General features: G+C 40.2%; 1 long non-coding RNA gene across 4 annotated transcripts in view; it reads right to left on the bottom strand.

Moving 5' to 3' along the window:
* LOC106503341 overlaps window positions 1–19,073 on the bottom strand; it is a 72,298-nt gene that overhangs the window by 21,703 nt on the left and 31,522 nt on the right. For 2 of the 4 annotated variants that reach the window (XR_001297002.2, XR_001919867.1), the window contains 2 exons: window positions 13,481–13,581; window positions 12,285–12,322 (listed from right to left, as the gene is read on the bottom strand). This is a non-coding gene — a long non-coding RNA (uncharacterized LOC106503341). The other 2 variants (XR_001919866.1, XR_001919865.1) reach the window with 2 other exon arrangements.

Here is a 19,073-nt window from a genome sequence, read left to right as displayed (position 1 = left end):
GAAAGAGTTGAACCATAAAGAAGGCTGAGCACCAAAGAATTGATGCTTTCAAATTGTGGTGCTGAAGAAGACACTTCAAACCAGTTAATCCTAAAGGAAACCAACCCTCAATGTTCATTGGAAAGACTGATGCTGAAGCTGAAGCTCCAGTACTTTGGCTACCTGATGCGAAGAGCTGACTCATTGGAAAAGACCTTGATTTTGGGAAAGATTGAAGGCAAGAGAAGGGAACAGGAGAGAATGAGATGGTTAGATAGCATCACCGACTCAATGGACATGAATTTGAGCAAATTCCAGGAGATAGTGGAGGACAGAGGAGCCTGGTGTGCTGCAGTCCATGGCATCACAAAGAGTTGGACATAGCAACTGAACAACAACACATTTGTGCTAAAATATATTTTCCTGTCTTTTAAAATTCTGCTGCCAAAACAAATGCATTTCTCATTCACTATATGTGATACTATATACAGTAGATCTTGTCAAGTATGAAAACCTTGTTTAAAAACTGCTCTTATCAACTTGCAAGAAGCCAAGATGTGAAATGGATATTGTGAGGCCCTGTAGACTCATGGTGTCACAGTGGATGATGCATGTGAAAGTACTTTGTAAATGATAAATAAAACGTTGTTGTTGTTGTTCAGTCACTAAATCATGTTCAACGTTTCTGAGACCCCATGGACTACAGCCCACCAGGCGCCTCTGTCCATGCAATTCTCCCAGCAAGAATACTGGAGCGGATTGCCATTTCCTTCTCCAGGGGATCTTCCCAACCCAGGGATTGAACCAGAGTCTCCTGCACTGACAGGCAGATTCTTTACCTCTGAATCACCAGGGAAGTCCAAATAAAGCACTACAAGCATGCAAACTATTCAGACTACCTGTGGCCCTTCCTTCATGATGATGATGGTGATGGTAGCAATAATAATAATAGCTATCATCGGCTGAGGACATCCCTGTAGCTCAAATGGTAAAGAATCTGCCTGCAATGCAGAAGACCTGGGTTCAATCCCTGAGTCAAGAAGATTCTCTGGAGAAAGGAATGGCAATCCATTCCAGGAATCTTGCCTAGAGAATCCCATGGACAGGGGATCCTGACAGGCTACAGTCCATGGGGTTGCAAAGAGTCAGACATGACTGATCAATTAAATCTCTTCATCAGTTGAGTGATTTTATTATATGACAGCAACTATGCTAAGCACTTTCCATGTATTTGCTTCTTTATTACTCGTGACACTTGGTTAATATCAGACTACCATTATCTCCATTTTACAGAAGAACACTAAAAGCTCAGAAAAGTTAAGTAAATTGCCTAAGGTCACACAGCTCATCAGCCTGTGACCATCAAAGTAGTCCTTCACACCCTCATGCAAATAAAAGTATGGGCAAAATTTTATGAATTAAGTCTGTTATGTTATCTAATCCAGGTAACCCTGCTTATGGCTAATTCAGTTCAGTTGCTCAGTCATGTCCGACTCTTTGTGACCCCATGGACTGTAGCACACTGGGCTACCCCATCCATCACCAGCTCCTGGAGTTTACCAAACTCGTGTCCATTGAGTCAGTGATGCCATTCAACCATCTCATCCTCTGTCGTCCCCTTTGCCTCCCATCTTCAATCTTTCCCAGGATCAGGGTCTTTTCCAATGAGTCAGTTCTTCGCATCAAGTGGCCAAAGTATTGGAGTTTCAGCTTCAGCATCAGTCCTTCCAATGAATATTCAGGCCTGATTTCCTTTAGGATGGACTGGTTGGATCTCCTTGCAGTCCAAGGGACTCAGGAATCTTCTCCAACACCACAGTTCAACAGTATCAATTCTTTGGGGCTCAGCTTTTGTTATGGTCCAACTCTCACATCCATACATGACTAGTAGTTATTGAAGATAAATGACACACACATGTACACACACATGCGAACTTATTCAGATAACCAGAGATATGTCAAGTATCCTTGAACTAACACATAGGTGCGTTCTCTTGATTAGACAATGATTCAAATAAGTCATAAGATTTTTCTCTGCGAAGGCTCTTTCTGGCATAAAGTAAACATATACTAAATGTTTGATACATAAGCAGGTATTCCGCAGTATGACTGATTTTGCCTTACTTACCTAGCCTGTTATTCAGAAATCTTTGGTTTACAAACGACAAAAAGTCAGCTCAACCAGTTAAAAGCAAAAGAGGAATTGTTACGTTTGAACAATGTAAGTAAAGAGTCTAGAGGTCCTGGTGCTGGCACTCAGGCACACCCTGTCCATCTCACAACCACACCTGCTCTGCTCTGCCTTCCTCTTCCTTGGTTTCCTTCTCAGTCAGGCTTTCTTTACCAGCAGTTATTAAATTATATATCATTATTCTAGAAATGATAACACTGCTTTCTTTTTTTAATTAATTCATTTATTTTAATTGGAGGCTAATTACTTTACAATATTGTAGTGGTTTTTGCCATACATTGACATGAATCAGCCATGGGTGTACATGTGTTCCCCATCCTGAGCCCTCCTCCCACCTCCCTCCCCATCCCATCCCTCAGGGTCATCCCAGTGCACCAGCCCTGAGCACCCTGTCTCATGCATCGAACCTGGACAGGCAATCTGTTTCACATATGATAATATACATGCTTCAATGCTATTCTCTCAAATCATCCCACCCTCACCTTCTCCCACAGAGTCCAAAAGTCTGATCTTTACATCTGTGTCTCTTTTGCTGTCTTGCAAATAGAGTCATTGTTACCATCTTTCTAAATTTCATATATATGCATTAATACACTGTACTGGTGTTTTTCTCTCTGACTTACTTCACTCTGTATAATAGGCTCCAGTTTCATCCACCTCATTAGAACTGATTCAAATGCATCCTTTTTAATAGCTGAGTAATATTCCGTTGTATACATGTACTACAGCTTTCTTATCCATTCGTCTGCTGATGGGCATCTAGGTTGCTTCCATGTCCTAGCTATTGTGAACAGAGCTGCGATGAACATTGGGGTACATGTGTCTCTTTCAATTCTGGTTTCCTCGGTGTGTATGCCCAGCAGTGGGATTGCTGGATCATATTTGCAGTTTTTTAAGGACTCTCCACACTGTTCTCCATGGTGGCTGTACTAGTTTGCCTTCCCACCAACAGTGTAAGAGGGTTCCCTTTTCTCCACACCCTCTCCAGCATTTATTGCTTGTAACTTTTGGATAGCAGCCATTCTAACTGGTGTGAGATGGTACATCATTCTGGTTTTGATCTGCATTTCTCTAATAGTGAGTGATGTTGAGCATCTTCTCATGTGTTTGTTAGCCATCTGTATGTCTTCTTTGGAGACATGTCTGTTTAGTTCTTTGGCCCATTTTTTGATTGGGTCGTTTATTTTTCTGGAGTTGAGCTGCATGAGCTGCTTGTATATTTTTTAGATTAATTCTTTGTCAGTTGCTTCATTTGCTTTTATTTTCTCCCATTCTGAAGGTTGTCTTTTCACCTTGCTTATAGTTTCCTTCATTGTGCAAAAGTTTTTAAGTTTAATTCAGTCCCATTTGTTTATTTTTGCTTTTATTTCCATTACTCTGGGAGGTGGGTCATAGAGGACACTGCTGTGATTTATGTCAGAAGGTGTTTTGCCTATGTTTTCCTCTAGTTTTATAGTTTCTGGTCTTACATTTAGATCTTTAACCCATTTTGAGTTTATTTTTGTGTGTGGTGTTAGAAAGTGTTCTAGTTTCATTCTTTTATAAGTGGTTGACCAGTTTTCCCATCACCACTTGTTAAAGAGATTGTCTTTTCTCCATTGTATATTCTTGCCTCCTTTGTCAAAAATAAGGGGTCCATAGGTGTATGGATTTATCTCTGATTGATCTATATTTCTGTCTCTGTGCCAGTACCATACTGTCTTGATGACTGTAACTTTGTAGTATAGTCTGAAGTCAGGCAGGTTGATTCCTCCAGTTCGATTCTTCTTTCTCAAGATTGCTTTGGCTATTCGAGGTTTTTTGTATTTCCATACAAATTGTGAAATTATTTGTTCTGATAGCACTGCTTTCTTTACATCACCAACAAAAGTCCTAAGAAAGCCTGGAGTTGGAATGGCCTGATCACACATCCTGGAGCTAGTCCCTGCCTTCAGAGAGATAAGTTGTCTGATTTGCCAACCAAGAAGGAGGAAGAGATTCAAAGGAAGGGAGGAGAAAGAATATGAGAAGAAGCTGGTGATAAACTGAAGAGTGACACCAGAGTAACCTTTCTTACTCTGGAAATGTCTTGCTGATTTTTAGTTTCATTGTTATCTCAAAAATTTAGCTTCCAAGGACTTCCTCATGATGCAGTAGATAGGAATCCACCTGCTAGTGCAGGGAACATGGATTTGTTTCCTGGTTCAAACAAAGGGAAGATTCGACACACCGTGGAGCAACTATGCCTGCATGCCACAACCGCTGAGCCTACGTGCTGCAGCTACTGCTGACCGGGTGCCCAGAGCCTGCCCTCCACACGGCAGGGGAAGCCATGGCAGTGAGAAGCCCCTGCACCACCACCAACAGTAGCCCCCGCTCCCTGCAGCTAGAGAAAGCCCTCTCACAGCAATGAAGACTTAGAGCAGCCAAAAAATAATCAATCAATTATTATGTTTTTAATTTAGTGTCCAAGAAAGGAAGTGAGTGATCAGTCATTCCATCCTCCTTGTTAGATCACCTCCTGCATTTGTGCTGCCTTATTTCTCGTACTTACAGGAAATGGACACAGAGCTTTGATGAGGCTGAGGCTTATATGGATGATGCCTTTCAGCAGGGAAGCTGTTTCTTTCCCTGCTTCCTTATACGTGGTGATAATATGATCCACCTGCCAGTGATGCTTCATTATGCCGTTCCAATAAACCCATATTCGTCTTCCAACTCATAAACTAACAAAAGGACACCACGGAGCGTGCCCTGTTACACGTTTGTAACTTTTTTTCTCAGACTCTAGGAACATGACGAGACGTCCCCTGCGGTCCTTTCTCACACAGATGTAGCCTTCTGCCCTGTTGCACACAAAGGTCTCATTGACTGGCAGGGTAGTGATATTGATGTGCAGGCCCAAAGGGTTGCAGATCCAGGAAATTACCAACTGGTTCAACAAGAATGGGCACCATACCTTCCTGAAGCTCTTCAGGGAGCAAGTCACAAAAACTGGGTCCACCATGAGAACAGGAAAAACCCTAGGAGTGCCTTCCGGCAACTGGAGTCTGCAGAGATTGCGAGTTCAGATAAGGGAAAATGAGCATCTCAGACTGCTCTGCTTCATTCCAGTCTCACATTTTCTTAAGACTTCTTCTCATTCAAGGGAAGGGGAGAGGTGGAGAGAGAGAAATGGAGAGCCATTCCACAGCCTCGGAGGTGCCCATCCTCATGCCTGGATCCTGAAGCCCCCACAGCACTAGTTTTCTGGAACCCTCTCCCTTCCCTTTGAAACCCTCTGGGACCTGGGACCCTTTGCTGCAGGACCTGGACTAAGTCTCCTCGAACGACAAAAAAATTATAAGGGACTAAAAATAACTCTGTGTTTGTGTTGGTTGGGGCAAATTCTGGATGACCTGATACTGAGATTAAAAAAAAAAAAAAAAAAAAAAAGCCCAAATGTTGCTTCGAAAAGTCAAGGAACAAAAGCAGGGTATCATGCATGCCCCCTGCACACACCACCACCAAAAGGGTGGGCACGCCACCCAAGCCATCCCACCAGCCCAACCCTTGGACACACCCCCTCCTCACCCCATGTATGGAACCAGCTGGCCTGACCCTCCCAGGAAGCAAGTGAACAAAGACACCTGCTACTTGTCCTTGCTCCCTCCTGTTAGAGCGGGAACCCAGATAAAGCCTTGCCTGAATTTCTTGTCTGGCCTCTCTGATCAATTTCTATTGATTAAGGAGCCCAAATGATGCTTTTGAATTGTGGTGCCGGAGAAGACTCTTGAGAGTCCCATGGACAGCAAGGAGATCAAACCAGTCAATCCTAAAGAAAATCAACCCTGAAAATTCACTGGAAGGATTGATGTTGAAGCTCCAAAATTTTGGCCACCTGCTGCAAAGAACAGTCTCTGATACTGGGAAAGATTGAGGGCAGGAGAGAAGAGAGGACAATGGATGTCTCTGTTGACAGAGGTGGTTGGATGGCATTACTGATTCGATGGATATGAGTTTAAGCCACCTCTGGGAGATAATGAAGGACAGAGAAGCCTGGCATGCTGCGTTCCATGGGGTTGCAAAGAGTCTGACACAAGTTAGCAACTGAACAACAAGGAGCCCAAGAACCCTGGTCAGGAACACGTTGACATTTTTCTTGATCTTTCCTTTTTCTTTTTGATCCAGAGGCAGAACACTGGGTGAATCATACTCTCTGCTGATAACACACTATCACTATAAGCTTGCACCAGGTCCTTCTCTCATTGTTTACTGCCTTTTATCCTGTTTCCCTTCCCCACTTTCCTCCCCAGCCCAATACCCACAGCACTACTAGATTTCAAGATCTCCTCGAATTTTTAGGAATCCTCATTAAACACGTGATATGTCCTTCTGCTACGTGTATGTTTTTAACTTTTACATGTGATATCCACAGACTTTTTTCTGTTTCTTTTTCATCCACCCAGCCCAGTTTGTAAAATTTATCTGGATACTTCTATCTGTTTTGCATGGTATTTTGTGGTAAGCCTCATTATCTGTCCCTCCCGGGATGAACCCCAAGGTCACCACCATCCTCACCACGATAGAGAACACTGTGATGAACATCCCAGGCCAGCCCGCTCAGGGACCTGCATGACAGCTTCTCTGGGTTCTACATCCGGGCGTGGGGCTGAAAGATGGTTTCTGTCCGGCTGTCCCGTCCTGATTACTCTAAGGAGCACCTATGTGGCCCCGTCATATCACCAGGTTCACATCACAGAAATGGGAGCCATCTGAGGCTCAAAGAGGTTAACTCATGAGAGTTATGCCTACCTCCACAGAGCTGGTTCAGTGGTGGAGAGTCTGGATTCAAAGCCAAGTTTCTGTGACTCCCTTCCACTGCACCACCCTGCCTTCCACATGGATTTTTTGATTCGATGCTTGAGGCAGCAGGAAACAGGCCAGAAAAGGATTCCTTCCTCTCACCAGGCATCCATGCCCCCAGGGGTCTTCAGATCTGCAGGGAAAGCTAACCCTGACCCAAGGGTCTGTGTTCCCTAGCCTGGCCTACAGTGTTGTGTAATCAGAGGTGCAGAAGAGCCCCACTGGCCAGGGGCCAGACAAGCTTAGCCCCCCACCCCACCCGTGATGCAAGCAGATTAACAGCTGCCATCTGGCAAGCAGAGGCTCTGCGTGCAAACTGCAAACCCCTCCTGTGGGCGAATCACTAGTGTGTCCAACATCAGTCAGGCCCAATGAAACTTTGATGGCTCTATTAATGAAGATGAAAACTTGAGATATGCCAAATACAGATTAAATGGCATCTTGGTAACATGATTATCTCTGAATTACTAGTGCTGAGAGAGACAGCCAAGTGACTAATCCCAGGGAAGGCTGGGAACTTTGGATGCAGGAGACACCACTTCCTGTCTCCAGGGTGTTCTTTATTGCATCAAAGTATTGATAGTACTTTACTAAATGGAACACCTGAGGGGGGCTTCCTCTGGAGAAGTCCCTTTTTTTACAGAGAAGATTCAATTTCTTGAAGTTCTGAGGTTCCAAATTTAGAGTGGTCCGTAACAAGATGAGCAGAAGTGCATCAGGAAGAAACAGGGAACAAACGCAAGAATCTAGCAAATGTTCGTGTCCACAGTATTGTTGATAAAAAGCAGAAATGACAAGGTAGGAAAGATAGGAAAATAAAAGCCACAAGTCTCTCCTACTTCTTTTTTTTTTAAATTTTAATAGTAGCTTTATTTAACTCAATATATTTAAAAAAATATCATTTTAACATGGATTCAATATAATAATTATAGAGATATTGTGCATCCTTTTCCAGGATTAAATTTCTGAGATTTGATGTACATTTCACAGTTTCAGTACATCTTAATAAGGACTTTGTTGTTGTTTTGTAGTTGCTGAGTTGCATCCAGCTCTTTTGCAACCCCATGGACTGTAGCCCACCTGACTCCTCTGTTCATGGGGCCTTCAAGACAAGAATACTGGAGGAGGTTGCCATTTCCTCCTCCAGGAGATCTTCCCAACCCAGGGATCAAACCAGAGCCTCCTGCATTGACAGGCAGATGCTTTACCACTGAGCCACCAGGGAGGCCCTAATAAGGACTTGTCGCAGTTAAAATGCTCAGTAGTCTGGCTTGGGTTCCTGTTCTCCGCATCTCCATCATAACCTGTTTCCATCATTCTTCGACTAGACCGTGTTCTTCTTGAGATTAGGTATTCTACTTTGCTTCCTGCATCTGTAACACATAGCACAATATACCTAGTAGGTACTCAACAAATACTTTTTGCACAATGAAGAGATTATTGGTGAAATTATTGCGTGAAATTCAAGCCTTCATGCAGAACAGAGGATCTTTTGACTTCCATCTTTAGCTCAGTATTATCTAGTAAGTTCTTCTATGCTAGAGTTTTTTGATACATGAGCTACATTAGCTCATAACATTTCTACGAGGTAGGCACTGTTATTCCTTTTTTCCCTATGAGAACGCTAAGGCCTAAGAAAATGTTAAATAATTTGTCTGAGGTCAAGCATCAAGTATTTGGCCAAGTTGAGACTGAAACTAGGTCTTACCATGTCCAAAGTGAGTATCCTATTAAAGAAATGTCATAGCTATACATCCCAATTCTAGGGAGCTATAGAGAATTTTGAGAGGGTTCCAAGAATTATTTCCAAAACAAATGGAAAGCCAATCCCAGTAGAGAGGCTTTGAACATTCCATCTTTAAGAGAAAATTGGGTCTTGTCAAGTGGTGGTGTGTTGGGGAAGTAGGGTTGTTTGTGACGATCTGCAAATAATTTGACGAAAGTCTTTCAATTTAGCTGGAGTTTTGTAACAAAGTCTTTACTTGGCAGCCATGAAATAGTCTATAACACCTTCAAGAATCCCGTCCAGCCACAGATGTCGATAAATTTCCTTACAGTTTCCAGAAGAGGTCAAGGACATGAATTGGTGGCACGGCACATGGTATAAATTGTGTGTTGCATAAAGTTATCTAAATACATCTTAAGAAAACCCAACACTATGTCTTTTCTCTCAAAGTGTGTTTCCATGCAGAGCAGATAGCTTAAAAATCACTGCTCTAAGACTTCTGATAAACTGTACCTTTTCAATCAGATGCTTAATTGTAGTAGCACTGTTATTGCTTAGGTTTCACACAGTCGTTAGCAACCGTAATTTTTCGTTAAATTCTTGAGATCCCTTTCTGGAAAAACAAATGCAATCGCACTCTGCATTCTCCTGGTTAACAGCGTCATTATCACATGCACATCCTCAAACAATTAGCTAAATTCCATTGTTCTGAATATCTTCTTTTTTGTGTGATGCATTCACAAACTTATTCAGTCTTCTGCCTGCTCAATGGAAAAGTTTTTATAGAAACTACCATAAACGATACATAATTGTAAATGGCCTTAAAAACCCATATGGAAGGATGAATAATCTTCCTTTTTGTTTCCATATTTCCAAAATATTCTTTCGCTTTCAGTTTTGCAATACCTTTTGCACTCGCTTTGGTCAAAATTGTTGTTGGCCATTTGCCAGTTTGGAATGTCCTACAAAATGAATTGCTTCTTTTGTAAATAAGAAAAACTTTGGGAAATAGTGCTTTGAAATACTGTGCTAGAGTTACAGCTAGCTGGTAGCACTTTCTATGGGGGCAAAGAAAGGCAGTGAGTTTATTTTCTGTTCATCATGTATAAATCATGATCCAGGTAATATTTTGTGCTTGCCTTCATATCTACTAGTGGCTATAGTTTGGAACATCACAAATATCCTTTCAGGAAAAAGCCACATATTTCCTGGGTCATGACGGCATTTCAATTTGGTCACTTTTCAATGACACTAGTACTCGATAGAAACTGGGACACATCTTTAGCCACCAGTTTCTTGGCTGACACTTAATAAAGACACCATGATTTTCAAGTGAATGAGTTTACCCATTTTTATTGGCTTCCTTTTCATACTTTCTACTTTAAGAAGTTAATTTATTCCTCTTACAATTTAAATGCTAAGTTCTTCTAATATTATTCTTGCAAGGTAACTGAATTTGGCCAGTCTTCATCTTTTTTCTTTCCCATATTACCTTATGCTTTTCAGAAAAAAAAAAAATCTTTAAATCGCACTAGAATAAATATCACAGTTGAAGATCATTTTTAAACAAAAGTGGTTGTCAAAATTAGTCCAATAATGCAATGCAGCTCAATTCACTTATAAGATAAATTATCATATAAATAATAATGTTTTAAATTTCTTGCAAACTTAGAAATGACAGTGAGAGCACACTCAAAGGAAATTTTAAAGCTCACATTTAAAAGAGAAATAGTTTTCTATTTTTGCCCATTGAAATGCAGTGAAATTATATATGTATATACACTACAAATCACTATATAGGATCATTAAAATAACTTTCCTTTCAATGATTTTCTTTCCAAATACAATTCTTGAATCATATATCTTAATTTAATATTCAAAATAATGAGAACAGAGTGAAAAAAGTTAACTGAAAAAATGGTCTATTTAAGACAGAACTGGACTAATGGTCAATTAAAACTGTGTCTCCACACTCTAGAGAAGGAAGCCTTCCTACACTGCTGGTCGGAATGCAAATTGGTATAGCCACTATGGAGAATAGTAGGAGGTTCCTTTAAGAACTGAAAACAGAGCTACCATATTACCCTGTAATCCCACTCCTGGGCATATATCCAGAGAAAAACATGATCTAAAAAGACACATATACCCTAATATTCATTGCAGGATTGTTTACAATTGCCAAGGCATGGAAGCCACCTAAATGTCCATCAACAGAGGAATGGACCAGGAAGATGTGATACATATATACAATGGAATATTACTCAACCATTAAAAAGAAGGAAATAATGCCATTGCAGAAACATGGATGTGCCTAAAGATTGTCACATGGAGTGAAGTAAAACAGACAGGGAAGGTGACGTATCATATGACATCATTTATATCGGTAATCTAAAAATAATGATGCAACTGAAATTACTTATAAAACAGAAAGAGACTCAGAGACTTAGAAGATAGTTGCTGAGGGTGGGGAAGGATGGGCGGATGGGATAACTAGGGAGTCTGGGATGGACACGTACACACTGAACATTTCAGATGGATAACGAACAAGGACCTACTATATAGTACATGCTCAGGACTGTGTGGCAGCCTGGATGGGAGGGGAGTTTGGGGGAGAATGTATACATATATATGCAAGGCTGAGACCCTTTGCTGCTCACCTGAAACTATTACAACAGTGTTAACCACCTATACCAATGCAAAATAAAAAGTTAAAAAAACAAAAACTGTATCTCCACACTTTAATTCAGGATGTGGATTATTTTTTTTTAACCTCTGTAAAGTAGCTGAAATAAGATATATTATGCCAAGATATCTGGGCAGGAAATTGCCACTAGGTGTGGGCAAGAGGCATCCAATCTCTCCATTCTAATGAAAATGTGATCAATCATATCTATATTGAGAAGAAGAAAACCATACTAAAGGCTCAAAAATTTATAAAAATGCCATGGAAAATCCAGCTCTGTGCAACCCATGAGAGGACATGACCTAATCAATGAGTAAGATGTAAAACAGCATCAAGCCCTGTAGACTTTAAGTCTCTCTGTCACAGAATTATTCATATCCAAGAATTAAAAAAAAATAAGGTTAAATGTTTTAATTCAGAAATATATATATATGTATAAAACATCTTGGCTCCCTTAGATACATTGAAAAGAAAAATTTGAGCTACTCCAAATCAATATATAAATTTATGAAATAATGCAAATGCTTCACAGTGCATTTAGCTGAATCTTAGCCAAGTCAGGAACAAAAATAACATTATGAGAACCTATTGGATAAGGACGTGAAGATGCTTCATCCTTCCATTTGTTGCTGTTATTGTTGTTCAACTCTTTGTGACCCCCATGGACTGCAGCATGTCAGGCTTTCCTGTCCTTCACTGTCCCTTGGAGTTTGGTCAAACTCATGTCCATTGATTCAGTGATGCCATCCAACTATCTCATCCTCTGTTGCCCTCTTTTCCTTTTGCCTTCAATCTTTCCCAGCATCAGGGACTTTTCCAATGAGTCAGCTCTTCATATCAGGTGGCCAATGTATTGGAGCTTTAGCTTCAGCATCAGTCCTTCCAATGAATATCCAAGGTTGATTTCCTTTAGGATGGACTATATACCACATAAACCTATCAGATCTCAAATATCACATATCACATCTCAAATGATGTTTCCTCTGAAAGCCAAGTTTCAACTTGGGAATGACCTCATTTTAAAGACCAAAGCCCAGTATTCTAGAATCTTAGGGTTAAACAGAGAATCTGAAGAACACATTTTTAGTGAAAATTTAAACTGAGGTCGACATTTACTGATGTCACTACAAACAAAACACTATCTTGAAGAATCTTATGATCATCAACTCTCAGGCTTTACTGCCTTGTGAGAGAGAGAGAATGCATGTGTGTGTGCACGTGCGTGTGTGTTAATACAAGTATTTTCTACAAACAAACCCGGCCACCAAACTCTTTCTTTAGCTGCTGGTATATTTTTGTTTTCATATGTGCACTGGACGGACACATTTCTGCAGTTGTGAACAACTACATTTGATTAAAATCTGTCAGATTTATCTTTTTAGCAGGAGAAAAGAAATATGTGTTTCTCCAGAAAGGAAATCAATGTGTCTTTATGATAGATGCCGAGTGGGAGGCTGGATACTGTCACTTTAAGTGATGAAGCAGAAAGACAGGGTAGCTCCGTAGCTATCACCCACTGGCTGCTGACATAGTTGTTGGGAGGCAAAGCCCTGTTTAAATCTTATAATCATTGTTTATAGGATAGGCTTACAGTCGCTGACCTAATAGTTGTTACTCCACCTTGTTAAGTTACCAATTCTAGCATCTGAGGTGTCCGCAGTTTACTTTGTTTAAATTCTCTTAGCAATATCTTTGGACCAGAGCTCTGCTCTGTTGCTCTTTAGAGAAAAGAGTTCTCCCCTCCCCATAGGAAGGCACCAGGTCTGCAAGGGAGGATAACTGTAGCACAGAATCCCCTATCTGAAGATAAACAGAAAACAGAAACCTGCAAAGCAGCTCCCAGGCTATGCCAGAGACACATAAAGGAGAAAGCATCCTCAAGGGGCCATAATGGGAGACCGCTTCCTGGCAAAACTATGTCCAGAGATCTCCTCCTTCCGCTTGAGACCCACTCTCCTCCCCCAGGACCCCAAGGGTCTCCAGACAGAGCTGTGCTGGAGAGCAAAGAAACTTCTGCCCAGGGATTGTGAGCTTAGAAGGTCCTCTTTCAGAGATGCTACAACCAGGAGGCACTTACCCAATCAAGATTGCTTGAGAAGGTCACAGTGAGCAGGGATGTCTTTACAGGGTAAGTATTAGTTCTCTGTGGCTGCAACCAGCAAAACCATCCTAATGGGCCTGTAAAGGAATGTCAGGGTCTATGAACTCATGTGTCAGCTAAAATTACTGTCTCTCTTGTCTCATGAATGACATCTGTCAATGAAGTATTTGATGTGTTTATTTGTAGTCAATTTCCATAATATATATTATATATAAAATATATTTATATATGTATATATATACATAATACATAAAATATTATATATTATATAAACATTTCAAATATTATATATATTATATATTTATATGTAATTATACTTAATATATATTATATATAAAGTATTTGAAGTGCTTATTTGTAGTCAGTTTCCATAATAATGGTATATGTAAAAGCCCCTCTCCTAACCAACATTTTTAAAACAATATGTTGGATTTTGTTCCTTAATAAGCTTATTTTTATAATATAAGCTATATATAAAATAAGTTACATATAAAATATAATATATATATTTATATTCATACTGGCTTCCCTTGAGACTCAGTGGTAAAAAATCCACCTGCAATGCAGGAGACCTGGATTCAATCCCTGGGTTTGGAAGATCCCCTGGAGAAGGGAAAGGTTACCCACTCAGTATTCTGGCCTAAAGAATTCCAAGAACTGTATAGTTCATGAGGTCACAAAGAGTCAGACACGATTGAGTGACTTTCACTTCACTTCACTTGTATGTATGCATGATATTACATGTATAATAAGTTAGATATAAAATAAGTAAACTTTGTTCTCTGAGAAGTTCCTTACTGTGCACAGGTATATCCTGCATGTTAACACAGACCTGATTAAACCACTAATGACATTTTATGCAGAGCACCTAGCAAGTGCTTAGAACATGGTTGATATTCTTTACAGGTTCTTTCCTTATGTATCACACCTCTCTTCAATTTGCACATCCTCCAAATTAAATAAGCACAAACAACTAGTGCAATTGCTTAAAGCTAAATGACCTCTTCCTTTTTTCCCCCATGTCCACCTTGTATCCTAACCTCACTCCTACAATTTCCAAACTGTTCAAGAACTAGAGTTTAAGAGTTGCACAGTAAGACTTCATTGGCCACCATTGCATCCATTGTAAATGATTGGAGCCTTCCCGCAATTTACATAAAACTCAACATTCATTCTTGCATTCTGGTAATAGACTCTAGTAATCGTGTCATACACTTCTGATACACTGATAGATTTGATTGGCTAACATTTTGCTTATAATTCTTGGTAGAAATTGGTCTTCAAATTCTGTGCTGTCTTTAGAAGCAATCTTCACAAAATAATTTTACTACCTTTCCTTTTTATGGTTGAATAGATTTTTCTATCACATTGAAACTGATTTTTAATAAGGAATTCATCTATAAAACATTTAGGTCTGGTGCCTTTTTAAATAATAGATCTTTTACTCTCCAGTGTCAATAATAATTGATCTATTTATTCAATAGATCAATTGAACCATCTATTCATGGTTCTTTAAATGATCACTTTTGGTATTTTTACTAGGAAATTATCCATTGCCTTCAGTTTTCCATATTTATTTCTATAGATCTGCACATAATACCCACCAGAGAGTTTTCTCTTCTCCATATCTATGATTATGTCTCCTTTACCATGCTGTATTTATATAACTTTCTCTCTAACCAGGCTTTCCCAGGATATATTTAGTTCATTAATCTTTCAAAGCACCTAATTTTGATTTTACCTACCTATTTTTATGTTTGTTTTGACTCCATAAATTTTAGTTTTTTATCTTTACTAACTACCTCCTTCTTTAGTTTTGTTACTTTTTAGTTCAAGTATTTTAAATTTACTTTCAATTTTTATTTTTTAAACAATAAAGACAATCTCAGGATATAGTTTTTTGTCTGAGTACAAAGTTTGCTTGACTGTCTCACATAGCATATATTTTACTGTTCAGCTACTACATTTTATAGTTGTGGCGAGTCAGCTGCTATTCTTGTAGCTGGATAAATGTCACAGCTACAGAGTTGCCATATTTGTTTTATGATCATTTCTGTATACATTATCTCACAAAATTAGAATCTCTTCCTCTTGATTGTTTCTATTCCCAAAGTACAGAGCACAGCTTTTTGCCCATTGATAGAACTTCTTTAAATATGCGTAGGATTTTTTTTTTAATATAGAAGGTATAAAATTTGCCAGAGTATCTAACTCTGGGAAACCTATGCACATCAACCCACGAATCTTCAAAACTTAGGTGATGGTGGAAAACTGAATGCTAAGGGGGATTCCAAGCAAACCATTCAATACCACAGTAATCCAAGTCTATGCGGCAACCACTAACACCGAAGAGGCTGAAGTTGAACGGTTCTATGAAGAACTACAAGACCTTCTAGAACTAACACCCAAAAAAGAAGTCCTTTACATCACAGGGGACTGGAATCCAAAAGCAGGAAGCCAAGAGATACCTGGAGAAGCAGGCAAGTTTGGCCTTGGAGTACCAAATGAAGCAGGGCAAAGCCTAAGAGTGTGGCCAAGAGAACGCACTGGTCATAACAAACACCCTCTTCCAATAACACAAGAGACGACTCTACCCATGAACAACACCAAATGGTCAGTATTGAAATCAGATTGATTATATTCTCTGCAGCCAAAGATGGAGAAGCTCTATACTGTCAGCAAAAACAAGACCAGGAGCTGACTGGCTCAAATCATGAACTCCTTATTGCAAAATTCAGACTTAAATTGAAGAAAGTAGGGAAAACCACTAGACCATTCAGGTATGACCAAAATCATATCCCTTATGATTATACTGTGGCAGTGACAAATAGATTCAAGGGATTAGATCTGATAGACACAGGGTCTGAAGAATTATGGACAGAGGTTAGTGACATTGAACAGGAAGCAGTGATCAAGACCGTCTCCAAGAAAAAGAAATGCAAAAAGGCAAAATGGTTGTCTGAGGAGTCCTTACAAATAGCTGAGAAAAGAAGAGAACTAAAGGCAAAGGAGAAAAGGAAAATATACCCATTTGAATGCAGAGTTCCAAAGAATAGCAAGGAGAGATAAGAAAGCGTTCCTCAGTGATCAGTGCAAAGAAATAGAGGAAAATAATAGAATGGGAAAGACTAGAAATCTCTTCAAGAAAATTAAGATCACAAGGGAACATTTCATGCAAAGATGGGCACAGTAAAGGACAGAAATGCTATGGACCTAACAGAAGCAGAAGATATTAAGAAGAGGTGGCAAGAATGCATGGAAGAGCTATATAAAAAAGATTTTCATGACCCTGATAACCATGACGGTGTGATCACTCACCTTAGAGCCAGACATCCTGGAATGCAAAGTCAAGTGGGCCTTAAGAAGCTTCACTATGAACAAAGCTAGGGGAGGTGATGGAATTCCAGTTGAGCTACTTCAAATCGTAAAAGATGATGCTGTGAAAGTGCTGCACTCAATATATCAGCAAATTTGGAAAACCCAGTAGTGGCCACGGGATTGGAAAAGCTCAGTTTTCATTCTAATCCAAAAGTAAGGCAATACCAAAGATTTTTCAAACTACTGCACAATTGCATTCATCTTACATGTCAGTAAAGTAATGATAAAAATTCTCCAAGCCAGGCTTCTACAGTATGTGAACCACATTCAAGCTGGATTTAGAAAAGGCAGAGGAACCAGAGAACAAATTGCCAACATCCGCTGGATCATAGAAAAAACAAGAGAATTCCAGAAAATTCTGACTTATTTACTATGCCAAAGACTTTGACTGTGTGGATCACAACAAACTGTGGGAAATTCTTCAAGAGACGGGAATACCAGACCACCTTACCTGCCTCCTAAGAAATTTGTATGCAAGTTAAGAAGCAACAGTTCAGACTGCTACCAAATTGGGAAAGGAGTACATCAAGGCTGTATATTGTCACCCTGCTTATTTAACTTCTATGCAGAGTACATCATGCAAAATGCCAGGCTGGATACAGCACAAGCTGGAATCAAGATTGCCAGGAGAAAGAACCAGATATGAAACAAATATCAATAACCCTAGATATGCAGATGATGCCAGTCTTATGGCAGAAAGTGAAGAGGAAATGAAAACCCTCTTGATGAAGGTCAAAGAGGAGAGTGAAAAAATTGGCTTAAAACTCAGTATTCAAAAAGCGAAGATGATGGCATTTGGTCCCATCACTTCATGGCAAATGGATGGGGAAACAATGGAAACAGTGATAGACTTAATCTTTTTGGGCTCCAAAATCACTGCAGATGGTGACTGCAGCCATGAAATCAAAAAGATGCTTACTCCTTGGAAGAAAAGCTATGACCAACCTAGACAGCGTATTAAAAAGCAGAGACATTACTTTGCTGACAAAGGTCCATTTAGTCAAAGTTATAGTTTTTCCAGTAACCATGTATGGATATGAGAGTTGGACCATAAAGAAAGCTGAGTCAGAAGAACTGATGCTTTCAAACTGTGGTGCTGGAGAAGACTCTTGAGAGTCCCTTGTACTGCAAGGAGATCCAAGCAGTCCATCCTAAAGGAAATCAGTCTGAATACTCATTGGAAGGACTGATACTGAAGTTGAAGCTCCAATACTTTGGCCACCTGATGCAAAGAACTGACTCACTGGAAAAGACCCTGATGCTGGGAGAGATTGAAGGCCAGAGGAAAAGGAGACGACAGAGGATGAGACGGTTGGATGGCATCATTGACTCAATGGGCATGACTTTGAGTAGGCTCTGGGAATTGGTGATGGACAGGGAGGCCTGGCATACTGCAGTCCATGGGGACTGAGTGATTGAACTAAATGAAAGGGGATTCTGTTAGAGGAGAGGGTGCGACATCAGATCTGGGCAAGATAGAGCTGGGCTCCAATGCCACCTTTTCCACTTAGCAGTTAAGTGATTTATCTTTTCCCAAACTTCAGTTGCTTCATATATAAAGCAGGTGAAAAAAAAGTTCTTCCCTCACAAAGCCGCTATGAGGATTAAATGAGATAATGCATGAGTGCACCTGACATGTAATAAGAACTCCACAACCATGAGCTCGCAGCATTACTGTTATTATCCCTATAGTTATAGTAGGCCCAGGGTGATGGGGTGGGAACTAACTGAGAGGTGGAAGCCCCCCAAGGGAAAGTAGAGCTGGGAAAAGGACAAGAAAGGGAAGCAGGGAGCCCAGTCTTAATTCAATGGTCTTGAAAACATCGAGGATGTAAGAGAAATTTTAAATCCTTTCCTTGTAATGGTGACATTTTGACAAGCTGGTTCTCTATTTCATTTCCAGTTTGCTAAATAATATTACGCCAAACTTCTCAAGAGAGTGCCCTCCCCACCAAGTTCACCCCAAAGAGGATGGAGTGGATGGAAGTAGGCAAGATAGGCAGCCGTAATGTAGCCACCAGCTGTCCAGTGAGTGTCCGGAAAGCTTGAGCTTTAAGGACCATTCATGTGGAGAAAGGAAGCAAGCTTTGGCCATTCTCTTCTGGGTGAAATAAAGTCAGGCCAGAGGCAGCTGTTCCCCATCGCTGTCCTGTGTGCCCAGGGATGTCTCCAAGGAAGAATGGGCTCTGGT

This window comes from Capra hircus, chromosome 21 (genome assembly GCF_001704415.2).
Source record: "Capra hircus breed San Clemente chromosome 21, ASM170441v1, whole genome shotgun sequence".
Taxonomy (NCBI): Eukaryota; Metazoa; Chordata; class Mammalia; order Artiodactyla; family Bovidae; genus Capra; species Capra hircus.
This window is presented reverse-complemented; position numbering and strand designations above follow the sequence as displayed.